A 16,901-nucleotide genomic window follows, 5' to 3' on the forward strand; every position below is an offset into this window, starting at 1 on the left:
TGCCAGTTGATCATCCACTACTCTAGTAGGCACAGTGGTGCCAGTTGATCATCCACTACTCTAGTAGGCACCGTGGTGCCAGTTGATCATCCACTACTCTAGTAGGCACCGTGGTGCCAGTTGATCATCCACTACTCTAGTAGGCACCGTGGTGCCAGTTGATCATCCACTACTCTAGTAGGCACCGTGGTGCCAGTTGATCATCCACTACTCTATTAGGCACCGTGGTGCCAGTTGATCATCCACTACTCTAGTAGGCGCCCTGGTGCCAGTTGATCATCCACTACTCTAGTAGGCACCGTGGTGCCAGTTGATCATCCGCTACTCTAGTAGGCACCGTGGTGCCAGTTGATCATCCACTACTCTAGTAGGCGCCGTGGTGCCAGTTGATCATCCACTACTCTAGTAGGCACCGTGGTGCCAGTTGATCATCCACTACTCTAGTAGGCACCGTGGTGCCAGTTGATCATCCACTACTCTATTAGGCACCGTGGTGCCAGTTGATCACCCACTACTCTAGTAGGCACCGTGGTGCCAGTTGATCATCCACTACTCTAGTAGGCACCGTGGTGCCAGTTGATCATCCACTACTCTAGTAGGCACCGTGGTGCCAGTTGATCATCCACTACTCTAGTAGGCACCGTGGTGCAAGTTGATCATCCACTACTCTAGTAGGCACAGTGGTGCCAATTGATCATCCACTACTCTAGTAGGCACCGTGGTGCCAGTTGATCATCCACTACTCTAGTAGGCACCGTGGTGCCAGTTGATCATCCACTACTCTAGTAGGCACCGTGGTGCCAGTTGATCATCCACTACTCTAGTAGGCACCGTGGTGCCAGTTGATCATCCACTACTCTAGTAGGCACCGTGGTGCCAGTTGTTCATCCACTACTCTAGTAGGCGCCGTGGTGCCAGTTGATCATCCACTACTCTAGTAGGCACCGTGGTGCCAGTTGATCTTCCACTACTCTAGTAGGCACCGTGGTGCCAGTTGATCATCCACTACTCTAGTAGGCACCGTGGTGCCAGTTGATCATCCACTACTCTAGTAGGCACCGTGGTGCCAGTTGATCATCCACTACTCTAGTAGGCACAGTGGTGCCAATTGATCATCCACTACTCTAGTAGGCACCGTGGTGCCAGTTGATCATCCACTACTCTAGTAGGCACCGTGGTGCCAGTTGATCATCCACTACTCTATTAGGCACCGTGGTGCCAGTTGATCATCCACTACTCTAGTAGGCACCGTGGTGCCAGTTGATCATCCACTACTCTAGTAGGCGCCGTGGTGCCAATTGATCATCCACTACTCTAGTAGGCGCCGTGGTGCCAGTTGATCATCCACTACTCTAGTAGGCACCGTGGTGCCAGTTGATCATCCACTACTCTATTAGGCACCGTGGTGCCAGTTGATCATCCACTACTCTAGTAGGCACCGTGGTGCCAGTTGATCATCCACTACTCTAGTAGGCACCGTGGTGCCAGTTGATCATCCACTACTCTAGTAGGCGCCGTTGTGCCAGTTGATCATCCACTACTCTAGTAGGCACCGTGGTGCCAGTTGATCATCCACTACTCTAGTAGGCACCGTGGTGCCAGTTGATCATCCACTACTCTAGTAGGCACCGTGGTGCCAGTTGATCATCCACTACTCTAGTAGGCACCGTGGTGCCAGTTGATCATCCACTACTCTAGTAGGCACAGTGGTGCCAGTTGATCATCCACTACTCTAGTAGGCACCGTGGTGCCAGTTGATCATCCACTACTCTAGTAGGCACCGTGGTGCCAGTTGATCATCCACTACTCTAGTAGGCGCCGTGGTGCCAGTTGATCATCTACTACTCTAGTAGGCACCGTGGTGTCAGTTGTTCATCCACTACTCTAGTAGGCGCCGTGGTGCCAGTTGATCATCCACTACTCTAGTAGGCACCGTGGTGCCAGTTGATCATCCACTACTCTAGTAGGCACCGTGGTGCCAGTTGATCATCCACTACTCTAGTAGGCACCGTGGTGCCAGTTGATCATCCACTACTCTAGTAGGCACCGTGGTGCCAGTTGATCATCCACTACTCTAGTAGGCACCGTGGTGCCAGTTGATCATCCACTGCTCTAGTAGGCACCGTGGTGCCAGTTGATCATCCACTACTCTAGTAGGCACAGTGGTGCCAATTGATCATCCACTACTCTAGTAGGCACCGTGGTGCCAGTTGATCATCCACTACTCTAGTAGGCACCGTGGTGCCAATTGATCATCCACTACTCTATTAGGCACCGTGGTGCCAGTTGATCATCCACTACTCTAGTAGGCACCGTGGTGCCAGTTGATCATCCACTACTCTAGTAGGCACCGTGGTGCCAGTTGATCATCCACTACTCTAGTAGGCGCCGTGGTGCCAGTTGATCATCCACTACTCTAGTAGGCACCGTGGTGCCAGTTGATCATCCACTACTCTATTAGGCACCGTGGTGCCAGTTGATCATCCACTACTCTAGTAGGCACCGTGGTGCCAGTTGATCATCCACTACTCTAGTAGGCACCGTGGTGCCAGTTGATCATCCACTGCTCTAGTAGGCGCCGTGGTGCCAGTTGATCATCCACTACTCTAGTAGGCACCGTGGTGCCAGTTGATCATCCACTACTCTAGTAGGCACCGTGGTGCCAGTTGATCATCCACTACTCTAGTAGGCACCGTGGTGCCAGTTGATCATCCACTACTCTAGTAGGCACCGTGGTGCCAGTTGATCATCCACTACTCTATTAGGCACCGTGGTGCCAGTTGATCACCCACTACTCTAGTAGGCACCGTGGTGCCAGTTGATCATCCACTACTCTAGTAGGCACCGTGGTGCCAGTTGATCATCCACTACTCTAGTAGGCACAGTGGTGCCAGTTGATCATCCACTACTCTAGTAGGCACCGTGGTGCCAGTTGATCATCCACTACTCTAGTAGGCACCGTGGTGCCAGTTGATCATCCACTACTCTAGTAGGCACCGTGGTGCCAGTTGATCATCCACTACTCTAGTAGGCACCGTGGTGCCAGTTGATCATCCACTACTCTATTAGGCACCGTGGTGCCAGTTGATCATCCACTACTCTAGTAGGCGCCCTGGTGCCAGTTGATCATCCACTACTCTAGTAGGCACCGTGGTGCCAGTTGATCATCCGCTACTCTAGTAGGCACCGTGGTGCCAGTTGATCATCCACTACTCTAGTAGGCGCCGTGGTGCCAGTTGATCATCCACTACTCTAGTAGGCACCGTGGTGCCAGTTGATCATCCACTACTCTAGTAGGCACCGTGGTGCCAGTTGATCATCCACTACTCTATTAGGCACCGTGGTGCCAGTTGATCACCCACTACTCTAGTAGGCACCGTGGTGCCAGTTGATCATCCACTACTCTAGTAGGCACCGTGGTGCCAGTTGATCATCCACTACTCTAGTAGGCACCGTGGTGCCAGTTGATCATCCACTACTCTAGTAGGCACCGTGGTGCAAGTTGATCATCCACTACTCTAGTAGGCACAGTGGTGCCAATTGATCATCCACTACTCTAGTAGGCACCGTGGTGCCAGTTGATCATCCACTACTCTAGTAGGCACCGTGGTGCCAGTTGATCATCCACTACTCTAGTAGGCACCGTGGTGCCAGTTGATCATCCACTACTCTAGTAGGCACCGTGGTGCCAGTTGATCATCCACTACTCTAGTAGGCACCGTGGTGCCAGTTGTTCATCCACTACTCTAGTAGGCGCCGTGGTGCCAGTTGATCATCCACTACTCTAGTAGGCACAGTGGTGCCAGTTGATCATCCACTACTCTAGTAGGCACCGTGGTGCCAGTTGATCATCCACTACTCTAGTAGGCACCGTGGTGCCAGTTGATCATCCACTACTCTAGTAGGCACCGTGGTGCCAGTTGATCATCCACTACTCTAGTAGGCACCGTGGTGCCAGTTGATCATCCACTACTCTAGTAGGCGCCGTGGTGCCAGTTGATCATCTACTACTCTAGTAGGCACCGTGGTGCCAGTTGATCATCCACTACTCCAGTAGGCACCGTGGTGCCAGTTGATCATCCAGTGCTCTAGTAGGCACCGTGGTGCCAGTTGATCATCCACTACTCCAGTAGGCACCGTAGTGCCAGTTGATCATCCACTACTCTAGTAGGCTCCGTGGTGCCAGTTGATCATCCACTACTCTATTAGGCACCGTGGTGCCAGTTGATCATCCACTACTCTAGTAGGCACCGTGGTGCCAGTTGATCATCCAGTACTCTAGTAGGCACCGTGGTGCCAGTTGATCATCCAGTACTCTAGTAGGCACCGTGGTGCCAGTTGATCATCCACTACTCCAGTAGGCACCGTAGTGCCAGTTGATCATCCACTACTCTAGTAGGCTCCGTGGTGCCAGTTGATCATCCACTACTCCAGTAGGCACCGTAGTGCCAGTTGATCATCCACTACTCTAGTAGGCTCCGTGGTGCCAGTTGATCATCCACTACTCTAGTAGGCACCGTGGTGCCAGTTGATCATCCACTACTCTAGTAGGCACCGTGGTGCCAGTTGATCATCCACTACTCTAGTAGGCACCGTGGTGCAAGTTGATCATCCACTACTCTAGTAGGCACCATGGTGCCAGTTGATCATCCACTACTTTTTCAATAACAGAGGCACCATCCGTGCTTTTTGAAACCCATTCAGGGAATTTAGTTCTCCTTTCAGGGTTGTCTTCATTTAGAATTTACAGAAGCATTGGGTAAAAAGGTCTAAATTTTAGAGATGGTAACATGGACTTCTCTCTCCTCTCTAAAATATCAAACTCCTATTTATTGCACTCCTAATTCATTGTGAATTAACGTTCGGAAGTAATGCAACAATAGTTTACTCGTTTTCTTTCACTGACGAAGACGTGAGTCTACAAACTTCCCTATAAATGAGTGAGAAATAATGCTTGATTGGTTAATTTGCCTACTTGGTGAGGCAGCGTTCCTGCTTGATGACGCAGCTTGTCTGCTTGGTGAGGCAGCGTTCCTGCTTGATGACGCAGCTTGTCTGCTTGGTGAGGCAGCGTTCCTGCTTGATGACGCAGCTTGTCTGCTTGGTGAGGCAGCGTTCCTGCTTGATGACGCAGCTTGTCTGCTTGGTGAGGCAGCGTTCCTGCATGATGACGCAGCATGTCTGCTTGGTAAGGTAGCGTTCCTGCATGATGACGCAGCATGTCTGCTTGGTAAGGTAGCGTTCCTGCATGATGACGCAGCATGTCTGCTTGGTAAGGCAGCGTTCCTGCTTGATGATGCAGCTTGCCTGCTTGGTAGGGTGGCTCCACTACTCGCTGGAGCAGCTTGTCTGCTTGGTGGGGTAGCTTTTGGAGACCCATAAACAGGGAAGTGAAGAGGCAACATGGCAGTGGCTGAGGGTGCAGAAAATCAGTCGGCGCCACAACATCGAGAGCAACAAAAGAATTCCAAGCAAGAAACAAATGATCAGCTCTAAATTTAATTCTTTCTAGAAAAGTATAAAGCAGGATTAAATTCCAGTTTAATACAGTAAGAATAATTTGTTTGTGTCTGAGTTACTGGTATTAAGAAATTTTACTTACAGACAGAAATTAAAGAGACATCTTCTGCATCTATTAATGTAAAGAATTAATTAGTTTCAGGAAATTATTTCTAAGGCAAAGATTCGTATTACAAGAAAATTTGGCATTTCTTGCTCTAAAAAAGTTAAATAAAATTGCTAAGTGTTTTCTATGGAGGTGAAAATTATTGATACGTTGACAATATATCAGTTGCCAGCACAGAATGCAGAATAACACATATGTTATTAATCAAAATGTTTCTCAGTACCACGATGATACGCGATCAGTTGGATGGGTTGCAATTATATCAGAATACTCTACCATTGTCAAGGTTTAATGTCAGAATGAATTAATCCACAGATTCACAGATGCTACGGACCGGATAGATAATATTAATGGCCAAAATTATGCATCTTTGGCTCCAGTGGCTAACGCAACGGTCTGGAGTTTTGAGACTCTCTGATCGCGGGTTCTATCCCCGCCCGTGGTATGGTTTATGCATCTTTGCTAATAATTTTTATTATTTTACTACAGAAATAAACTGCATTATTTCTGTTATAATTTCAATAAAATGTACAAAACAAAATAACAATAAAATGTATCAATTATTTAATTCTAGTTTCATTAAAATTATTTACTTAAAGAATTTATGTGTGTTGGCACCACAGCAAAATTACCATAGGCCACCAATCATTTAAATATCACTTACTATTTCCTTGGATAAATGAAAGAAATTAAATGTAATTCCTACTGGAATCCGAATGATTATTTTTGTGACAAATGGTTTAGAAAACCGACAAGTTGAAGACTGAAACACTTATGCAACATATGGGAATCTTTATTGAGGAAACGTTTCGCCACATAGTGGCTTCATTAGTCCAATACAAATCAGAAGGGTGTAAGGAGAGGAGGAGTTTGAGGTAATCAGTCCCTCAGCCTGGAGTAGATGTGTTCAGTCCATCAGTCTTGTAGGAAGTACAGCACAGGGTCGTAGACGTGGCTTATATACTGTAGTCAGGTGAGGTGAAGCAGGAGGTCATAGTGGTACCATCCACTAGTCGAAGTAGGTCTTCGTCCAAAGATTGGACAAGGTACATGGGATATTGTACCATTAGGTGTTCAGGTACCTACTGCTTAGATGTGTACCGTTAGGTGTTCAGGTACTTAGTGCTTAGCTGCATACCGTGAGTTGTTCAGGTATATACTGCTTAGATGCGTACCGTGAGGTGTTTAGGTACGTACTGCTTCTAAAGCCAGTAGATGTGTACCATTAGGTGTTCAGGTACCTACTGCTTAGATGCGTACCGTGAGGTGTTCAGGTACTTAATGCTCTAAGGCCGGCTCAGTAGTCCCCACAATGGGTTTGATGATGTACCCAGTGGTACTGCCGGCCGGCAGGTTAACTATTTAACCACTAGTTTGGTAGAGGGCCGCAACAGATATTATTAATACAAACAATTCTTCAACCTTGTCCAACCTTTGGACGAAGACCTACCACGACTAGTGGATGCTACCATTATGACCCCGAATAGGTAAAACTGGTCAATTAGCAAGAAATTATTTAAAATTAAGTCATTTCTAAAATTTTCAATTATACGTTCAATAAAGCACTGGTCGCCGTTGCCCAGCGGTGAGAGAAGCCACTCTCATTCCTGAGGTCCAGGTAATAAACCCTGGAGATTAACATAAAATTTTTTTATAGGTAGCAGGTTGGTAGACAGCAAACACCCAGGGAGGTACTACCGTTCTGCCTGGTGAGTGTAAAACGAAAGCCTGTAATTGTTTTACATGATGGTAGGATTGCTGGTGTCTTTTGTCTGTCTCATATATATGCAAGATTACAGGTAGGTCTTGCTACTTCTACTTACACTTAGGTCACACTAAACATACATGTACACGTTTATTTATACACACTCATCTGAGTTTTCTTTGATTTTATCTTAGTTCTTGTTCTAATTACTTTTCGTTTTATATCCATGGGGAAGTGGAATAAAAATCTTTCCTCCGTAAGCCATGCGTGTTGTAAAAGTCAACTAAAATGCCGGGAACAATGGGCTAGTAACCCATTTTTCTGTAAAAATTTCTAAAAAGAATAAGAAGAAAATTGTCAAAGTGGGAAGTTTTGAATGTGCGTGGATGTTGTGCGAATGATAAGAAAGAGATGATTGTGGATGTTATGAATGAGAAGAAGCTGGATGTCCTGGCTTTAAGTGAAACAATGCTGAAGGGGGTGGGTGAGTTTCAGTGGAGAGGAATAAATGGGATTAGGTCAGGGGTTTCTAATAGAGTTAGAGCTAAAGAAGGAGTAGCAATAATGTTGAAGGATATGCTATGGCAAGAAAAGAGGGACTATAAATGTATTAATTCAAGGATTATGTGGAGTAAAATAAAGGACGGATGTGAGAAGTGGGTTATAGTAAGTGTACATGCACCTGTGGAAGAGAGAAGTATAGAGGAGAGAGAGAGATTTTGGAAAATGTTGAGTAATTGCGTGGGGAGCTTTGAACCAAGTGTGAGAGTACTTGTGGTTGAGGATTTTAATGTTAAAGTGGGAAAAAATGTTGTGGAGGGAGTAGTAGGTAAATTTGGGGTGCCAGGGGTAAATGTAAATGGGGAGCCTTTAATTGAGCTATGTGTAGAAAGAGGTTTGGTAATAAGTAATACATATTTTATGAAAAAGAGGATAAATAAATACACAAGGTATGATGTAGCACGTAATGAAAGTAGTTGTTAGATTATGTATTGGTGGATAAAAGGTTAATGGGTAGGCTCTAGGATATACATGTTCACAGAGGGGCAACTGATATATCGGATCATTATTTAGTTGTAGCTACAGTTAGAGTAAGAGGTAGATGGGACAAGAGGAAGGTGGCAACAACAAGTAAGAGGGAGCTGAAAGTGTATAAACTAAGGGAGGAGGAAGTTCAGGTGAGATATAAGCAACTATTGGCAGAAAGGTGGGCTGGTGCAAGTATGAGTAGTGAGGGGGTTGAAGAGGGTTGGAATAGTTTTAAAAATGCAGTATTAGACTGTGGGGCAGAAGTTTGTGGTTATAGGAGGGTGGGGGCAGGAGGAAAGAGAATTGATTGGTGGAATGATGAAGCAAAGGGTGTGATAAAAGAGAAAAAGGTAGCTTATGAGAGGTATTTACAAAGCAGAAGTGTTATAAGAAAAGTAGAGTATATGGAGAGTAAAAGAAAGGTGAAGAGAGTGGTGAGAGAGTGCAAAAGGAGAGCGGATGATAGAGTGGGAGAGGTACTGTCAAGGAATTTTAATGAAAATAAGAAAAAAATTTTGAGTGAATTAAACAAGTTAAGAAAGCGTAGGGAACAAATGGATTTATCAGTTAAAAACAGAGAAAGGGAGTTAGTAGATGGAGAGATGCAGGTTTTGGATAGATGGAGAGAATATTTTGAGGAACTTTTTTAAATGTCGACGAAGAAAGGGAGGCGGTAATTTCATGCACTGGCCATTGAGGTATATCATCTTTTACGAGTGAAGAAGAGCAGGATGTGAGTGTGGGGGAGGTACGTGAGGCATTACGTTGAATGAAAGGGGGTAAAGCAGCTGGAACTGACAAGATCATGACAGAAATGTTAAAAGCAGGGGAGGATATAGTGTTGGAGTGGTTGGTATTTTTGTTTAATAAATGTAGGAATGAGAGGAAGGTGCCTAGGGATTGGCGGAGAGCATGTATAGTCCCTTTATATAAAGGGAAAGGGGACAAAAAAGGTTGTAAAAACTATAGAGGAATAAGTTTACTGAGTATACCAGGAAAAGTGTACGGTAGGGCTATAACTGAAAGAATTAGAGGTAAGACAGAATGTAGGATTGCGGATGAGCAAGGAGGTTTTAGAGTGGGTAGGGGATGTGTAGATCAAGTGTTTACATTTAAGCACATATCTGAGCAGTATTTAGTTAAAGGTAGGAAAGTTTTTATTGCATTTATGGATTTAGAAAAGGTATATGATAGAGTGGATAGGAGAGCAATGTGACAGATGTTGCAAGTGTATGGAATAGGTGGTAAGTTACTACATGCTGTAAAGAGTTTTTGTGAGGATAGTGAGGCTCAGGTTAGGGTGTGTAGAAGAGAGGGAGACTACTTCCCGGTAAAAGTAGGTCTTAGACAGGGATGTGTAATGTCACCATGGTTGTTTAATATATTTATAGATGGGGTCGTAAAAGAAGTAAATGCTAGGGTGTTCGGGGGAGGGGTGGAATTAAATTATGGGGAATTAAATACAAAATGGGAAGTTACACAGTTACTTTTTGCTGATGATACTGTGCTTATGGGAAATTCTAAAGAAAAATTGCAAAGGTTAGTGGACGAATTTGGGAATGTGTGTAAAGGTAGAAAGTTGAAAGTGAACATACAAAAGAGTAAGGTGATGAGAGTATCAAATGATTTAGATAAAGGAAAATTGAATATCAAATTGGGGAGGAGGAGTATGGAAGAAGTGAATGTTTTCAGATATTTGTGAGTTGACGTGTCAGCGGATGGATTTATGAAGGATGAGGTTAATCATAGAACTGATGAAGGAAAAAAGGTGAGTGGAGCATTGAGGTATATGTGGAGGCAAAAAATGTTATCTATGGAGGCAAAGAAAGGAATGTATGAAAATATAGCATTACCAACACTCTTATATGGGTATGAAGCTTGGGTTGTAAATGCTGCAGTGAGGAGGCGGTTGGAGGCAGTGGAGATGTCCAGTCTAAAAGCAATGTGTGATGTAAATATTATGCAGAAAATTCGGAGTGTGGAAATTAGGAGAAGGTGTGGAGTTAATAAAAGTATTAATCACAGGGCTGAAGAGGGGTTGTTCAGGTGGTTTGGTCATTTAACGAGAACGGATCAAAGTAGAATGACATGGAGAGCGTATAAATCTGTAGCAGAAGGAAGGCGGGGTAGGAGTCGTCCTCGAAAAGGTTGGAGGGAGAGGGTAAAGGAGGTGTTGTGGGTGAGGGGTTTAGAGTTCCATCAAGCGTGCGTGATCGTGTTAGATAGGAGTGAATGGAGACAAATGGTATTTGGGACTTGGCGATCTGTTGGAGTGTGAGCAGGGTAATATTTAGTGAAGGGATTCAGGGAAACCGGGTATTTTATATAACCGGACTTGAGTCTTGGAAATGAGAAGTACAATGCCTGCACTCTCAAGGAGGGATTTGGGATATTGGCAGTTTGGAGGGATATATTGCGTATTTTTATACGTATATACTTCTAAACTGTTGTATTCTGAGCACCTCTGCAAAAACAGTGATTATGTGTGAGTGATGTGAAAGTGTTGAATGATGATGAAAGTATTTTTTTTTGGGGGGGGGGGATTTTCTTTTTCTTTGGGTCACCCTGCCTCGGTGGGAGACGGCCGACTTGTTGAAAAAATAAAAACGTTTAATAAAGAGGAAGAAATGTTTAGAGAGGGTGTGTTAGGTAAGTTTGGGGTGCCAGGTGTAAATAAAAGTGGGAGCCCTTTGACTGAACTTTGTGTAGATACGGGTTTGGTTATAGGTAATACATACTTTAAGAAAAAATGATATATAGGAATGAAAGAAATGACATAGTTTGCAATGACTTTATTTTGTTGGACTACGTATTGATAGATAGAAGACTGTTGGGTAGTCTTCATTATGTACATGTTTATTGAGAGGCCACAGATATATCAGATCACTTTTTAGTTGTAGCTACAGTGAGTGTGGGGGAAGTTCGTGAGACAGTGGGATTGATGAAATAAAGATAGAAACGTTAAAAACCTGTTTTAGAGTATTTGGTGTTATTATTTAATAAATATATGGAAGAAGGTATGGCACCTAGGGATTGGTAGAGAGCATAAGAACATAAGAAAGGAGGAACACTGCAGCAGGCCTGTTGGCCCATACTAGGCAGGTCCTTTACAATTCATCCCACTAACAAACATTTGCCCAACCCAATTTTCAATGCCACCCAAGAAATAAGCTCTGATGTGAAAGTCCCACTCAAATCCAACCCCTCCCACTCATGTACTTATCCAACCTAGATTTGAAACTACCCAAAGTCCCAGCCTCAATAACCCAACTAGGTAGACTGTTCCACTCATCAACTACCCTATTTCCAAACCAATACTTTCCTATGTCCTTTCTAAATCTAAACTTATCTAATTTAAATCCATTACTGCGGGTTCTCTCTTGGAGAGACATCCTCAAGACCTTATTAATATCCCCTTTATTAATACCTATCTTCCACTTATACACTTCGATCAGGTCTCCCCTCATTCTTCGTCTAACAAGTGAATGTAACTTAAGAGTCTTCAATCTTTCTTCATAAGGAAGATTTCTAATGCTATGTATTAATTTAGTCATCCTACGCTGAATGTTTTCTGAATGTTTTCTGAATGTTTTCTGAATGTTTTATATTATTAGTTCGTTTTTGAGACTCACCATCCCATTCTCTACTTGTAAATTCACTTAACATATTCTAAGACTCCTACAACTCGTAATATCACTAATAAATACATATTAAATTAGTGAAAGAAAGGGCAACAAAGGAAAAGAGAAGAGAGAAAAAAAAAGAGAAAGTGAGAAAAGAGAATGAAAGAAAAAGACAATAAACAAGTGAGGAAAAATAAGCGGGAGGTTGAGAGATTTCATCGCATGAGTAGAAAGTGATCCTATTACACCCTTCACAGCTTATAATGAAAAGAGTGTCGCTCCGTTGTCTAGTTTTTCAACATCATTCGTGACTTCTGATTTCTGAGCGAGCAATATTTTCACCATATTATCAGTCCATTGCTTTGCCAATTCCTATAAATTTCCATCGGTCACTTCCACTTGCATCGAATTCAACACTTTCTTGCAGTTCTCTTCAATAAATGATCCCCAGCTCAATTTCATAATTGAAAACACAACTTAAAAAAACTAAAGATACTACTGACGGAATACCATTTATTTCCTGGCAGTTCTTAAAATCACTCGTGTTCTTCTCTCAAGACTAATTTATCCGCCTCAGTGTTTGTAGATATACAAATGAATTTCTCGTTTCATGGTGATCTCATAAAAATACATTTTACCCCATATAATTCTTAGTCTCATTCCATTATGGAATGGTTTATCCATAAACTAGTTTATATTACATTTTAATTTCAAATTAAACATAATCGTATTTCAATCCTAACATATACAAGTTTCATATTAAACATAGGCTGGCCACCTTCCATACTCTTTCAAACTCCATCCCATTCTTACCCCTTCCTTACCCCTCCCCCCCCACTCAGGCAACCTTCCCATAGGACATTATAATTCAGTCATTACCTACAAAAAACAACACTTGCCATCCTTATCTGAAATGCTTCCTTCGGGTATATATTAAGGTTTTTCTTTCCCGGTTCTCTAATTATATGAATTGTATTACCAGTGAAAGCTTTATCATATATTTAAGATGCAGTTTTAGTGACGTTTCAGTCTATAGTATCCAACATACTTAGCACTAAGTCATCATTCAAGCCATGATTCTTATCCGATTCTTACGATTTTACCATCAACACAATGATAATAAATTTCCATAAACCTCTTCCACTTGCATCCACATCACCACTTTCTCGTAATTATCTTTACTGATTGTACCTCCAAATCTGAGAGCTTATATAATAAATGTGCATTCATCCTGATTAGTGTTCCTCACCTCTTCGTAAAGGTCCAGCATGTATACAACAGTAGCTGCGCTTTTGTGACTTGCATAATTTCCACCACAACTGCACTGAGTAATCTAAGTCCTGTACAACGAGAGCAAATGTAAGGCTGAGGATTGTCTCCCTTACAAAACTGTGCGTCAGTTGTAACATTCTCTCGTTCATATGAGACTGAATCTGCCTCACTGAGCCACTAAGTAACACATTTTGGCATAGGAGACCACTGAGAGAGAATTCCGTCTCTCAAATATTAAATGAACACTCAAGAGAATTTTATTTAATTCTGGCTTTGAGACGACATAATATTGCTGACCGAAAAGCTTACTTTATGGAAAGTGTTGAATGAAATATATTGGTCACTAAGGACAATAAATATGTTCGACAGTTGATTTTCCCAAAGGGTTTCGAGGATACGAATCATTTTATGACCATACGTCAGAAACACAATGAAAGTCCTGTCTTAAAGATGTGGCTATGACATTTGAGGATGATAATATTCATACTCCAGCGAGTATGAAGGAAGAACCAATGGATCCAGAAGATGAGGTGGATGAGGATGATAGAAGATATCATTGGCCAAAGATGATATATCTGCATGGTATTTCTATGGAATGTTTTTGCACCCAGTAACATAGCCATTAAAACTGTATGGAATTAATCATACTGTTTTAATTATTCCTAGTAAAATAATTTGATTCTTTTATTCACAGAAACCAATTTGTTAACGAAGAGAACAACTTTCATTCTAGAAAATCATTTCCATATGTACTAAGACGTAGCTGGTAACCCTCAATATGAATAGAAGTTTTACCGAGAGTGACGATGAAGCTCAGTTAGTCAGGTTTGCACATCAGGCACATCAAATATTTACTCCTTGCCATGTAATTTTGTACCCTCAAGGGGACAATCTACTCCTGGTTGAGAATCACTGCCTTAGAATAAGGTATTTCAGAGTACGTTGATCAAGACTATGAAGAAGAAAGACGTCGAAAAATATGGGAATAACCTGGAAAAATGTGAAGATATATATAAGGAAACAAGGAAAATATGTGGAAAATTAGGAAATATGGTGAAATGGGGATAATGTGGGATAAGTTAGGTAATTTGAAATATGGACAGTTGGGGTAAGTTAAGTAATGTGAAATGAGGTTACATGAGATAAGGTTATATAAGAACATATGTGATAAAGGAATAAAATGAAGGGAGATGATGTCAAAATAAGGTAGAGTAATGTAAATTAAGGATTGGAAATAAATAATTAAAGCAATGTGAAATATGGGTAAATACGGGAAAATTTACGAACATATGAAGAAGTATGAGAAAATATGGGGAAATACCAGGAATACGGAAAATAAAAAAAATATGAAAATTATGGTGAAATGTGGGAAATATAAAGAAATAAGACGAAATATGGAAAATATTGGTAAATATAGAAAATATGCGAAAAAATAGGAGAAGTTAGTTGATATGTAATAAGGATAGATGGGGAAAATAATGTTAAACAAGGTCAGTAGGGATAATTATAAGGAAATATCGGTTTATGAGATAAGATTTAGAGATTTAGATTTTGTCACCGAAGTGGCTAGTTTGTTGTGCTTCCTATATCCCTCCTGTGAAGGTAGCGCAAGAGCATATGGATACACAAAAGGCCTAGGAACTAGGCCCCGCAAGTCTTAACAGATGTACATTAGGATTTAAATATACATTTCACTTATCTGTTATAAGAAAATTTAGGAAATCTGCTTAGTATATCTGGTATCTTATTTTCATTAATAAGATATCCTGACATGTCACACAGGTTATTATACTGTCTGCCTTTATATCCCTCAATAAGTGAACAATTAAGAACATAGTGTTCAAGACAGTGACCATATGCCTGCCCACATAATTAGCATACATGATAGTCAGGTCACCATGCGTCACTCACACCTCACTCTCCTCCTATATGTATACGCTCACACACACACCCACACACTCACACACCCATTAGCACTCAGTGAAGAGGCGGGGCCAGGAGCTGAGTCTCGACCCGTGCAATCACAATTAGGTGAGTACAATTAAATGAGTACACACACACACACACACACACACACACACAGACACACACAGACACACACAGACACACACACACACACACACACACACACACACACACACACACACACACACACACACACACACACACACACACACACACACACACACACACACACACACAACACACACACCACACACACACACACACACACACACACACACACACACACACACACACACATACACACACACACACACACACACACACATATATATATATATATATATATATATATATATATATATATATATATATATATATATATATATATATATATATATATATATATATATATATATATAGGGTTAAATGAGAAATGAAAGTTCAGGTGTTGAGAAGAGGGATGTGATTGAAACATGAATCTAATACAAAGTGGGAGTGGTCACAGTTGCTCATTGCTGATGACACTGTGCTTTTGGGAGATTCTGAAGAAACGTTGCAGAGGATGGTGGACGAATTTGGGAGGATGTGTAGAAAGAAGGAAATTGAAAGTGAACATAGAAAAGAGCAAGGTGATGACAATAAAAAAAATTAGGTAATGAGTGATTGGACATTAGAATGAATGAAGGAGGGAGTGAATATTTTCATGTATATGGGAGCTGACTAGTCAACTCCCAGATATACTTACCAGCACTATGAGTATTACCAGCACAATGAATATCACCAGCACTATGAATATTACCAGCCCTATGAATATTACCAGCACTATGAATATTACCAGCCCTATGAATATTACCAGCCCTATGAATATTACCAGCCCTATGAATATTACCAGCCCTATGAATATTACCAGCACTATGAATATTACCAGCACTATGAATATTACCAGCCCTATGAATATCATAAGCACTACGAATATTACTAGCATTATGAATATTACTAGCCCTATGAATATTATAAGCACTATGAATATTACCAGCACTATGAATTTACCAGCACTGAATATTACCAGCACTTTGAATATTACCAGCACTATGAATATTACCAGCACTCTGAATATTACCAGCCCTATGAATATTATAAGCACTATGAATATTACCAGCACTATGAATATTACCAGCACTATGAATATTACCAGCACTCTGAATATTACCAGCCCTATGAATATTATAAGCACCATGAATATTACCAGCACTATGAATATTACCAGCAATATGAACATTACCAGCACTATGAATATTACCAGCACTATGAATATTACCAGCACTATGAATATTACCAGCACTATGAATATTGCCAGCACTATGAATGTTATCAGCACTATGAATATTACCAGCACTATGAATATTACCAGCACTATTAATATTGCAAGAACTGTGAATATTTCTTGCACTATGAATATTACCTGCACTATGAATATTACTAGTGCTATGAATAATACCTGTATTATGATTATTTCAAGAACTGTGAATATTTCCTGCACTATAAATATTACCTGCACTATGAATATTACTTTCAATATGAATATTACCAGCACTGTGAAAACTACCTACACTATGAATATTACCATCACAATGAATATCACCTGCACTATGATTATTACCAGCACTATGAACACTACCTT

The sequence above is a fragment of the Cherax quadricarinatus genome, chromosome 16, assembly GCF_038502225.1.
Source record: "Cherax quadricarinatus isolate ZL_2023a chromosome 16, ASM3850222v1, whole genome shotgun sequence".
In the NCBI taxonomy this organism is placed as follows: Eukaryota; Metazoa; Arthropoda; class Malacostraca; order Decapoda; family Parastacidae; genus Cherax; species Cherax quadricarinatus.